The following is an 11,592-nucleotide window of genomic DNA, read 5'->3' as shown; positions in this document are numbered from 1 at the left end:
ATACCACGTAGTTTGCAGGATATATGTCAGAACCGTAATAAGTCGCCCGGTGAATGATCCTCTCGGCACCATCACCACCTTAGCGTCACTAAAGATAAAATGAATGTTATATAAACCCTTAACAAACCCTAACAACCGTTAACACAATACAATAAAAGCTATACCAAACACATATTGACTTATCGCGGCAGGCAATATACTGAATGTTTGGAGGTTTTATTATTTCGCCTATCATTCCCGGTTTACCTGCGTCCTGCAGCAGCCTCAGCGATCGTATTTTCTCAAACCACATATTCTCACCCTCGTCTCAACGAAATATTTAATGTTAAAAAAATATATACAACGAACATCCAGATGGAGTGAAAGGTTGCGCTTTCAAGACCACCCTTCGATTCTGAGCATTCAGCGTATATCGTAACATCAGTGTTACGACCGCTATGATAGGCTGTCAAACATGAGTAAGAAGCATGTCAGAATGCCACTGCGCTCTCCGCTGTGCCTTGCCTGGATGAACACGCAACCGTAGCGGCCACGGTCTCCCGAGTGAGTGTAGGTGCCTTCCTGCTTTTTTTTTTCTTATTCATCACTGAGAAAAGCTTGAACGAAGTCACCTTCACGCGCAACGCTTTGTGCCGCTATTGCAAATATATTTCCAGGCCACATGGTTTCCTTTTCAGTCGTAACCCGGACTAGAGTTTCAAAGCCAAAGCTTGTACGCAATTAAGAGTGACGGGGCTGCTCTGCTTACAATGATTTTAGACCTTCACGAAGGTGGCTGGGCCGCTAATACATCATATGGACTGAAATTGCCTGTCGTAAGGTACATATGCAGTAAATATTTCTAGGCGCTCGTGAACACCACTCTAATCAAGAACGCTTGGTTACATGAGCTTAGAGCGGCACCACATGCTTGGTGTTGCTGCGACCGAAAGTGAAGGCCTGCATGTCCGCAGAGCTGAAGTCCGTAGCGGATCTTGAGTGCCCTTTCTTTACCCATATCGCACTGATCCAAGTGAAGCAAATCATGTCTCCCGCGAAGCCAAATTGCCTAACGTAAAGCGGCCTTATTAGCAACCCAGTAAGCACTACGCTGTAAAACGTTCGCAGCAAGAAAAAAAAATGAGGACACGAAGAAACACGCGCGACTGAACGAATGCTGCAGAATTCATCCTGTAGTGTGTGTTTCTTCGTGACCTCGGGTTTTTGCATGTTGCGAATGTTTTACAAGATGGATCAATACCAACGGGCCCAAACATCGGTGTTCTTCCAAAGCACTACGTCAGGCACAACATATAAAAGCACGCGAATGTTGGAGAAACGCTCACCGTCCTGTGTTTAGGTGATGTATCAGCAGGAACAGCAGCCCACCAACACTTGCTGGCCGTAACCCGTGGCTTCTTCGAGATATGAAAAAAAAAGAACAAAAACAACCCGCGATGATGATAGTAGACACGCGCAACCTCTAGCGGCTTTTATGCGCCTTTCTTTGCGATCGTCTCCTATGATGGAATTTGCGACGCATGAATGAAAAACGTTTTTTCTTGGGTCGTGTTTGATAGCACACTTCTCCTGACGTTATAGTGTCCACTTCTGTTTAGGATAGGTCCTGGTCCCAAAATGATTTCTTCTTATTTTTTGCGAGAAAGAGGGAATTACGTATTTAATGAAAGAAAGACGGAGAGGTCGGCTAGTGGTCGAAGACCCTGGCCTGCTACTCTGCGCTGGAGAAGGGTGAAAGGGGAAATAAAGAAAAATGAAGGTCGGAATGAAACATGACCATCTGACAGTTTGTAATGAAGTTTCTTGTGATACTTTTTTTCCTAGTTTAATGCATACTACGATGCTGCCTCAAGTGTGCATCGCACAATACGCATTTTCACGGTAACGACTAGGTTTGGACATTTTTTACCTCTAAAATACAAGAAAGGTTTTGAACTACTAGTTAATCAGAACAGAGGCACAGCTCTCAGACGAACAACAGGACTTCGGTTTCCTAACAACGCCAGCATCGAACCTACTTTTCTGGCACTGGAAATCGTAAAAATGCGTAGCGATAAACGCTCCTCTTAATAGAGGGTTTACAAAAGTACGTCTGGCAACCATGAGCGGCACACTGATCCCGCGCTGGCAGCCATATTTTTTTCGCTTCGTCCGTTCGCTGTAGTTCGCTTCGTGTCCGTCCGTCAGCACCCGCCGTTCTGTCCGCGCTTTTCATGTTGTAACCTAGTATGCTGTGCTTGGACCTCTCTTCTGTCCCTGGCGGTGTCTGTTAGCGAAGACAAGAAGCGTATTTTGACAGCCGAGGCGTAGCGGTTACAAACTGCTCTACGAGTCGTGCATCGGCCCCTCGTCGATCCGCGCAGCGTCATCCGTATCCAGGTACAGTATCTAGCTTTGTAATGTGCAGACTTTTTTTTTGTCTGTGTGCCTTTGCTATTTACTTTAACGACTATGAGAGACGATCGCGAGTTTGCTTGGTTTGCGTATCATCCCACTGCTACCAGTGGGATACTTGTTGGTGAAATGAGTCAGGATGCAATTAGTTTTGAGATGAAAGAACCGCTCGTAATTTGACGTAAGTCGGAATGGCGCTTAGCACTTTCCTGCCTATGCCGTCGACGCAGTTATTGGCACGGGTCTCGGAAATAATCCGGGTCCGCGTAAAAAAAAAAGAAAGAAAAATGTGTCATAGTAATTTCTGCTTCCAGTGAGTGAAGATTGATTGGTGAGCAATAGGCGATGATGAGATAATAAAATATTTGTAATTAAATGACCAATTGATGAAATAAAGGAAGAAAAAAAATGGAAATAGAGGGTTTAAAGGTGACAAAATGCTCACAAAGAAAAACTAGTACTTGGTGATGCTAATGAAAAAAATTTAGAATGTGCAATTGATTAATTGAAATAATTGAAGAATGTGTTCGAAGGTGTCAAATTGCAGAGAATGGAAAGGCGATTGTTGCTGACCCTGAGTATTGGTGTATAAAAATATAAAACAATAAATAAAAGAGAGAACAAGTAATCGAAATATAAAATAAATAAAAGCTAAAAATTCAAAAAGGGAAGAAAGAAAACGTGTGTGAGAGAGAGAGAGACGCTATCGCGTCATACCCTTAACGGCGGAGCTTACGTCCCCCTAATGTTTTATAACAGTATTAAATAATATAAATCTGACTTTATGAACACAGCCAGTCGCACCAGACACTGACACTTCGCAGCAATGTGAGTTGACTTTTCAAATTTCTTTTCGTTTCAGCCGAGTTCCTCTTCATCCGAGTTCCTCGAAGCTTCCCATGACAGCATTTTCAAATGAGGTTAAGGCTTCAAATGTCTGCTATCTGACAGAGGGAATAAACAAGAAATCCAGGTGGCTGTCCAGGTGGCTGTCAATTAGCGAACCATTGGGCGACTCGATAAAACGCACAAAAGTGAAAAGCAGACTTCGTTATTTTATCCGCCGCACTGGCAGGTATGAACGCACAGAATGCAAACCTGAGCTGCGCGCTCTGGACGCGGACCGGACTTCGCATGCATGACCACGTGATAACATCTTTCGAAACAGGGTGGAAGTGAGCATATTACAACACACTTGTGGGATGTCATCTTCTCCTGCTTTACTAGACACCGCGGTTTTGGCAGCCGCTTTTGCAGCGTGAAACACGCACCTCGGGCGCACTAGACAGCCGTATTGCTCTCTGCTAAGCACTACAATTTCGTACGACTGTGAGAAGTAGTTTCGGTAATCATGCCCTTGTCTTAAATCAAATACACAATGGTAAATGCAACCTACGTACAAAAGGTTTCAAAGAACGTATCTGAACTATAGCGTTCGGTATACATGCATTGCTCCTTCTCCCGTGTCCTCCATCGAAGCATAAGCTTATCCTTCAAGTTCACAAGGCTCCATAGCGCGCAAAACAACCTTGCTGTTTTAGGTGATAGCACGTTCTGTGAGCTAACTCCCAGTCAGAGGGACATGCAGTAATGCTTTACATAATGCAAGTGACCCTTGTAAAGCCGATTAGGATTGCAAACGAACGGTCGCATACACGCGTATACCTTGATTCCGTGCGCATCTACGAAGGTGCGCTTGTTGCAGAAGAGTACGCAGCAACATGCTGGCATCATTTCGAATAGAGCTTGATGCTAGCAGTGACTGCTGTGATGTTAAAAAATGAAGCAATCGCTTGTGCTCATTCCAATGCACCTTGCGGTGCAAGCACGGGTTCTACGAAGGCGCACGTCGACAGCGTACTCGATGGGAGGCGCGGGCGGACTGAACAAAACATGGCAGCCGCGCACAGTTTCGGTCTCTTTCACTAGATGGCGCTAACTTTTGTAAAGCCTCTATTGTGTTCGCTAGCCCCTAACACGAGTAAACGCATTTTGTAGTATATTCATTTGAAATTATATGTTTTAATAATCGATCCGCACAAAAAACACAGACGCAGCAGACTGACCCGATAAAATGAAACGTCGATGCTTATTTATTTTCTCCCTTGTACGAAACCAAAAAAAAACTTTAAATCCCTGAGTGGTATATTTTACAGCAACGAAAGATGATAGGCGCAACCAAGTCAGCTGTGCATGGACAAGCGACTGCTGTGTTGTGGTCCACCTTTCAATGCTAAGCCGGCAGCGGACTTACACTGCGCCATACGAAAAAAAAATAGAAAAAAAAAACCTGAGACAAAAGCTGAAATGGAAAATACGCAGCGCCGTTTTCCATAAAGTAGCAAGGAAGGTTAAACAGAGGCTGGCGCGTGGAACACGTTCACCTGAGAAAATCCACTTTTGAGATCGAAGCATGAGCGGAAGTAGACCGCACATTTGTATTGTTTACTAATTCCTGCATTATTTATGTATATATAACATCAGTCACCCTTTATTTCATAATTTAGCCATTGCTTCCTATTACATCACATAACCCATATATACATGAGAAAAACTTCAACTCATAAGCAATATATCGGACTTTCCCCCATTCAGTTATTCCAAAGTACCGGTGTGGACAGAAGTAAACGGAGCAGGCTATTTGCTTGTAAACTTTTTCACGCTGTACATAATTGAAACTGGCAGCCGTGGTATACGCAAACCGGTAACAGACTCCAGCGCACTTTCACTAGGATGAATAATCTTTTCTTATCTCTTATACAGAAAGCGTGATTGCCACTTGAAAGGAAAAGCGTGCTCCGTTTACCTATGTCCGCACGTGTACATATCCGCGTCCTTACAACCCACACTGGGTGTTATCGCATACGAAAACTATGTATGGACGCTGAATGGTTTTCATTTCAATTAACGCTGCTACCTATTAAACTAATTGATGCCATTGTATACATAGACAATATTTCCTCACTAACCTCCTTGACATCTTTCCTCGCGAAGTTTTGTGCAAACGTTTTCTTGGAAAATAAGCGTTTTGCAAGTGTGGTCCAGGTTGCTGTTGCCGTTATAGGTTTTTTTTTTTTTGAAAGTATAAATTGGTTCACAGGAAGGGAAAGGCGCAGTAACTGTCACACTTGCTCTGTGGACACCCGAACCGCGCCGTAAGGGAAGGGAAGAGGGTGGGAATGAAAGTGGAAAGAGAGAAAGAGGAGCCGTAGTGGAGGGCTACGGAGTAATTTCGACCACCTGGGGATCTTTAACGTGCGCTGACATCGCACAGCACACGACGCCTCTTCGTTTCGCCTCCATCGAAACGCAGCCGCCGCGGTCGGGTTCGAACCCGGGAACTCCGGCACAGTAGTCGGGCGTCTTACCACTGCACCACACACCGCACAGCACACGACGCCTCTTCGTTTCGCCTCCATCGAAACGCAGCCGCCGCGGTCGGGTTCGAACCCGGGAACTCCGGCACAGTAGTCGGGCGTCTTACCACTGCACCACCCGTGATCCAATTTTTCGTGCATACATGTATGTCAACTTTCCTCATTTTACTTTAGCTTTTTTCTTTGCTGTTGATAAAAGCGTTGTCGCATGTCACTGCTCATTTCCGGCAAATAAGGGTCGGAAATTTATCAAAAGTTAATCGCTTTTATTTCCGCCCCCTCCATCAATGCCCCCTCGTGAGGACCTTAACTTGATTCTCTTCTTTCCGTGCATTGATACGCACACTGACGTATATTAATAAAAGGGAAATATATTTGTTGATTTTAATAAATCGCTACATTTCCCTAGTTTATCTCGTAGTTTTAGGCGTTCAGCTATGACAGTTGACTTTTAGTGTAAGAAATAAGGAAGGCCTGTAACTGCACCAGTAAAGTTCAGGGTACTTTTGCCTTGTATAGGCGATTTAAGAGACCTGAAATTACGAGGTAAAACACATTGATTTGAAAGGCAATGTAATTTTTCAAATTATATACATTGCCGGGGAAAAATATGCTTTATAGAGCATACGTAGATTTACCTTTCTTTTCTTTTCATTTTTCTGCATGCTTGCAAACAGATGTCCTACATACAAGAAAGCTTCATTGACATTATCATTCTCTTGAAGGAAGAAGTCACATCGCGACGCTGAACCATGATCGCTGCTTCGAAGGAGCGAAATCCTAGTTCAGCGAAGCCCTCAACCCAAACCAGGGACAGGAGGGTGTCCTTTGCTGTATCGACAACTGAAGATGCGACTGATAAAATCACCCAGCCTTCCTTGCCGGCATTTCCCTACCCTGCCAAATACGTCCCTCATCTCGCACCTGCAGCCTATGGCGCCAGCAGTGCATTCTGGGGTCCTACCCTTCCCCATTACGCGCCGATCATGCCGCCCATTTCTTCGTACACAGCTGCACTGTCGGGGAGACTGCTGCCACTGTCAATGGGCTTATTTGCGCAACGGTACATAATGATTCCCCGCCCACACCTGATGCAGCCGGCCTCACGTTCTGAGACCTTCAAGCCCGTTCCGGATGCAGAAGTCTCCTCGGAAGTGCCGTCGAAAAGCAATGTAAAGTCAACGCTGCTTCGCACTGTGGGCATTGGGGCGGTCTTGGTAGCGCTCCTTGCCGTGTTGATCACAGTAGCTGTGGTCATAGATTTCCAGGCTTCGTCCGTTTTGTCCGAAACTTCAGCGATGCCACTTCTGCTGCAGCACGTCCACTCCGATGGCGTTAATATTCCACTGTCGATGGAGCCACCAAAAAAACTAGCTGAAGATAAAGCTACCTCAATAGCGCATTTCATTGCCAAATCTCGCAGGGCGGTGCGAAACGAAAGACCTGTGCCGACGGCACTACATCGTGACAAACCAGCAATTTCAAAGCGCCGTGTCCAGGAGACCGAAAACGCAACGGTGAGCTCACCTCATTCCAACTTCTCCACTATGGCTTCTTTCTTACATCTAGATTTAGAAGTTTTGCAACCATGCTGGCGGCGTATCGCATATCTGCATCTTATCTAGTGAGCAACATAGTGAACTGCAATGAATAAGGGACTGATTACGGCGAGATCTGTGGTTACAAAGTACCTACACATGGCGCCGCTAATGGTACAGTACCACGGCCTCCTTCCTGAGAATAGCCACAGCCGATGCTGGTACGCAAGGCAGCAGAAGAGAGCTGCGCATATCACTCGGTTGCTCGCTCTGCTTGGGACATGTCCATTGGCTGTTTGCAAAATCTTTGAGCCCCGACTACAAATTAAACATTCTTCGTTTATCAGCACAGCAAGGCCTCCTCTATGCCAAACTTAGCTTCAGGCAACACTTGAGGGGTCGAGCCATCCTAATAGTTGGAAAACAAATACCATTAAAAACCTAAATGCCTAATTTTATCATTCCAGCCACATATTAGTTCATTTGGGTTGTGGGTAAACAAGCATATATACTTTCCCACTGAATAAGCACTAAAGCCGATTTCACAGATCCAGGACCAACGATGTTAGCTGTGAGTCTTGAACGCACGCCTCTACACAGGCTATGATCTTTGTACGAACACGATAAGCGGAATTAGGAACCTTTCAATGAGTTAGGCTGTCTGAGTTAAGCTGCACGTCGAAAGCGCTTCTCGATGCAAAAGACTTTCTGCGCATAACTGTAATCACTGGCTATGTTTTTCAGCGGCAGTTACCGCAGCAGTGTGGTCGCCACTTGTACACATACTGTCATCGCCAGAAGAACCAGACTTTCTACAGCTCCTCGTCTCACGCCTGCATCTCCACTGCTGTTGACAATGTTCCCGTGTGCAACCGCGGTGAAAACCGCTTTTCGAGTCTCGGAAGCTGCCTATCGAACTGCGTGCGTGTGACCAAGGGACGAGAGATCGACCGCTGCTACGAGAGCACACTCTTCACCGATTGTTCCAGGTGAGCTAAAAGACTGGCACCAGTTCGGCAGAATTAAATGACACGTCATGCGCAGCGTTCGCTATTTCTGAAATTGATCATGAAAACTACTCTTTTTCCTATTCCTTTTTTTTGACGCATATTTTTTTTCCGTGTTACCATCACCCGGGCAGCAAATCAGTACCTTCCCCTTATTAACTGAAGGGAATGTGGTACGCGTTTATTGAGCAAAGAAACTACAACACGTTTTTCGTACGTCTCATTCAGGTGATGGAATTTGCCACTGGTGCTCAATTAATCCTTACATCTTTCACATCTGCTAACGTGATCCACGTGCTTAAACATTTCATCTGCCCAGTTGGATAATCATTTGATAAGCCTATGCTCCATTTTATTCCAACTGCAGCTTCAAAGCAATAATTCATTATCATTTTCTATCAGATTACAACGTCACCCAAGCTCCTTCCTATCCCTGCTTTTCTCGCTGACTAGAAATCAAGCATAGCCCGTTGCATGAATGCGGCATAAGAGCGGTTTTTAGAGTACAGCTTTTTGGCGCCCGTTCCTAGTTTTCGCATCGTGGTCGTCGTTGGCGTTGTCCCGCGTAACCACGTCCACTTTCACTCCTAGGGGCTTCATCCACTCTCACCTTCTTTCCTTCCCTTACGGTACAATTCAGGTGTCCACAGAAACAAGTGTGACAGATACTGCGCCTTTTCATTCCTGCGAACCAATGATGAAAGACACGCTTCAGAGCTCAAGCGGTCTTGTTGCGTCTGAAGGAGAAGGAAATGAAAATGCACGGGCCTGCTACTGGCTCTGTAGCTGAGCCACCTCCGCTGCGTCGGGCTCACAGAAGAGAAAAAAAATCACAGTAGCCTTGCTGTAGTTAAGAGGAGATTGCGAAAGCATCCACCTGTTAGGGTGCCTCGATGCGCGCGCCCTCGTGCCCTCGAATGGTGAAGACAACTCCGCCATATTTTGGCCCACCCTTCTCATAGTGCTTCAGGAGCGTTCCTGTCATCTGCAATCCCAATCTTGAATGCGCACCAAGGAACGCCACGCGACAGGAGCTATGGCGTACCATCCAAACGCACACTTCTCTGAGGAAGTGTGATAGATGCTGCGCCTTTCCTCCAGAAGTCTCATCTTGTCTAGCTTTCCTGCAATCTGCAATCCCACACTTGAACTCGCGCTAAAGAACGTCACGCGACAGCCGCCGCAAAAGCGGGAAACACTTGCATGGGCTCACATATGAAGGCGTAGAGGCGGCACCACGACTATGGTGGCTAGATACCACGACCTGCTTTATTACTCCGGGCGGCACTGACCTTTTCAAAGAATGTCCCCACCCTCCGGAGTGGCGGAGAGGGGCGCGAGCATCGAGGCAACACCACCTATTCTGGGCGGTGTTGATCTAGGCACCCTACCACCGGTTAGATCACAGCGCGCCTAGTAGGAGAAGCGCGAAACGCCCGGCGTGGCTACGAGCCACGCTCTCGCGCTGGTATGACGTCAGTAGTCATGTGGTGTAAAGCGTAATTACCAGACCACGCTACTCTCGAGTGCTCGAAACCTGGCGTAGTATTGATTTCGCAATAATAGAGAAAAAATAAAAAAGAGGGAGAGAAAGACGCGCGTCGCAACATCCACAGTTCACCACTGAAACGGTAGCGGGTGCAGTGACGGCCTACAACAGATAGAAATTCGGTGGCAGGCTAGTCCCCGCCGCAAGCGGTGGTGACCTACCTGTCCCAGCCCCGTATAGCCATTAGCAGCCACCGTATCGGCATTCAGTCCCACCTGCCATCCTTCCCTTACAGCTCTATTCAGGCGTCCACAAAAACAAGTGTGACAGATACTGCGCCTTTCCATTCCTGTGAACCAATTATAAAAGGCACGCTTGAGAGCTCAAATAGAGTTGATTCCGTCCGCGGCGGCTGCGTTTCGATGGAGGCGAGAGACGAAGAGGCGTCTTGTGCTGTGCGATGTCAGCGCGTGGGGGGCTGGGGCAGGTAGGTCACCGCCGCTAGCGGCGACGGCTATCCTGCCACCGAATTTTTATCTGTTGTGGGCCGTCATTGCACACACCACCGCTTCGGCGGTGGACGACAGCTGTTGTTGCGGCGCGCTTCTTTTGTTTCCCTATTCCTTTTCTTTCTTTTCTATTTTCTCTTCTGTCTGCACGAGGCAGCGGAGGTGGCTCAGCTGCGGAGCCAGTAGCAGGCCCGTGTATTTTCTTTTCCTATATTAGATGCAGAAGTAACAGTACGGCTTTCAAGATACTCAATAGAGGTCCGCTCCCTGAGGAACGACCAATACACAACATAATCTGGATACCGAGTTACGCAGGGATCGGGGACAACGAAGGGGCAGACAACCTAGCTCGAGGAATGACTAGCCGAGCAGGAACGTCACTAACCCTGGATAACTGCGGGGACAGCTATTCGGAATCACTAAACCTATATAAGGGGCTAAGATTCCGGTACCCCCCCCCCCCCACCACATAAACATTTATCTTAGGAGGAAGCCACAGGATGGCGAAGACTGCAAACAGGCTCCTTCCCGAATTTATACATAATAAGATGTTGCCAATACAGTATAGGGCCAACTGTCCGTGGTGCGGAGCAATGTTGTTGTTGTTGAAAACTTTTATTGTCCAACAGAGAAGGACCACACCGCCTGGGCCGCTCTGTCTCACCCCCCTGTAAGGGGGAGGGGACTTAGCGGCCCAGCGGCACGGGATGGTCGCATTAGATGCTGGCCGGTTTGGTTTCGCCGGCGGCCTCTGCTGCCAGTTGGACGGCGGTGAGTTGGAGCTCAGGGTCCGAGCTTCGCAATAAGGTTTCCCAGGCTTCCCTACTGCTAATGTTTTGCGCCCTGCCTGGGGAGTAAGCGCACTCCCAAATTATATGGTCGAGGGTTCCTCTCGCCCCACACTTTTTACTTTTATCGTCCTCGCAGTCCGATCGGATATGTTTATTTAGTACTGGGTTTGGGTATACTCCTACTCCAGTCTGCAGGCATCTCCACGCCATTGCCTGACCTCTATTTAACGCCGTGTTTGGTGGGGGAAAACGCCTCCGACATTGCCTGTAGTGTTCTGTAATGTCTTGATACGAGATTAATCGCCCTTCTCTATTATGTTCTGCCTGAGCCGAGCCATCCTGTACAGCTCGGAGGTAGAGATCTCGAGCTGCACTGTGGGCCGCCTCGTTACCGCTGACAGATTCGTGCGCCGGGGTCCAGATAATGTTGATCGTCCTATCAATCACTCCTTGTGTTAAAATTTTGGTGGTGAGGGGGTTTACCCTC

The sequence above is a fragment of the Amblyomma maculatum genome, chromosome 10 (genome assembly GCF_055883805.1).
Source record: "Amblyomma maculatum isolate TAMU_Amacu chromosome 10, ASM5588380v1, whole genome shotgun sequence".
NCBI lineage: Eukaryota > Metazoa > Arthropoda > Arachnida > Ixodida > Ixodidae > Amblyomma > Amblyomma maculatum.
The sequence above is the reverse complement of the archived record's forward strand: the minus strand, read 5'-3'. Positions refer to the sequence as shown.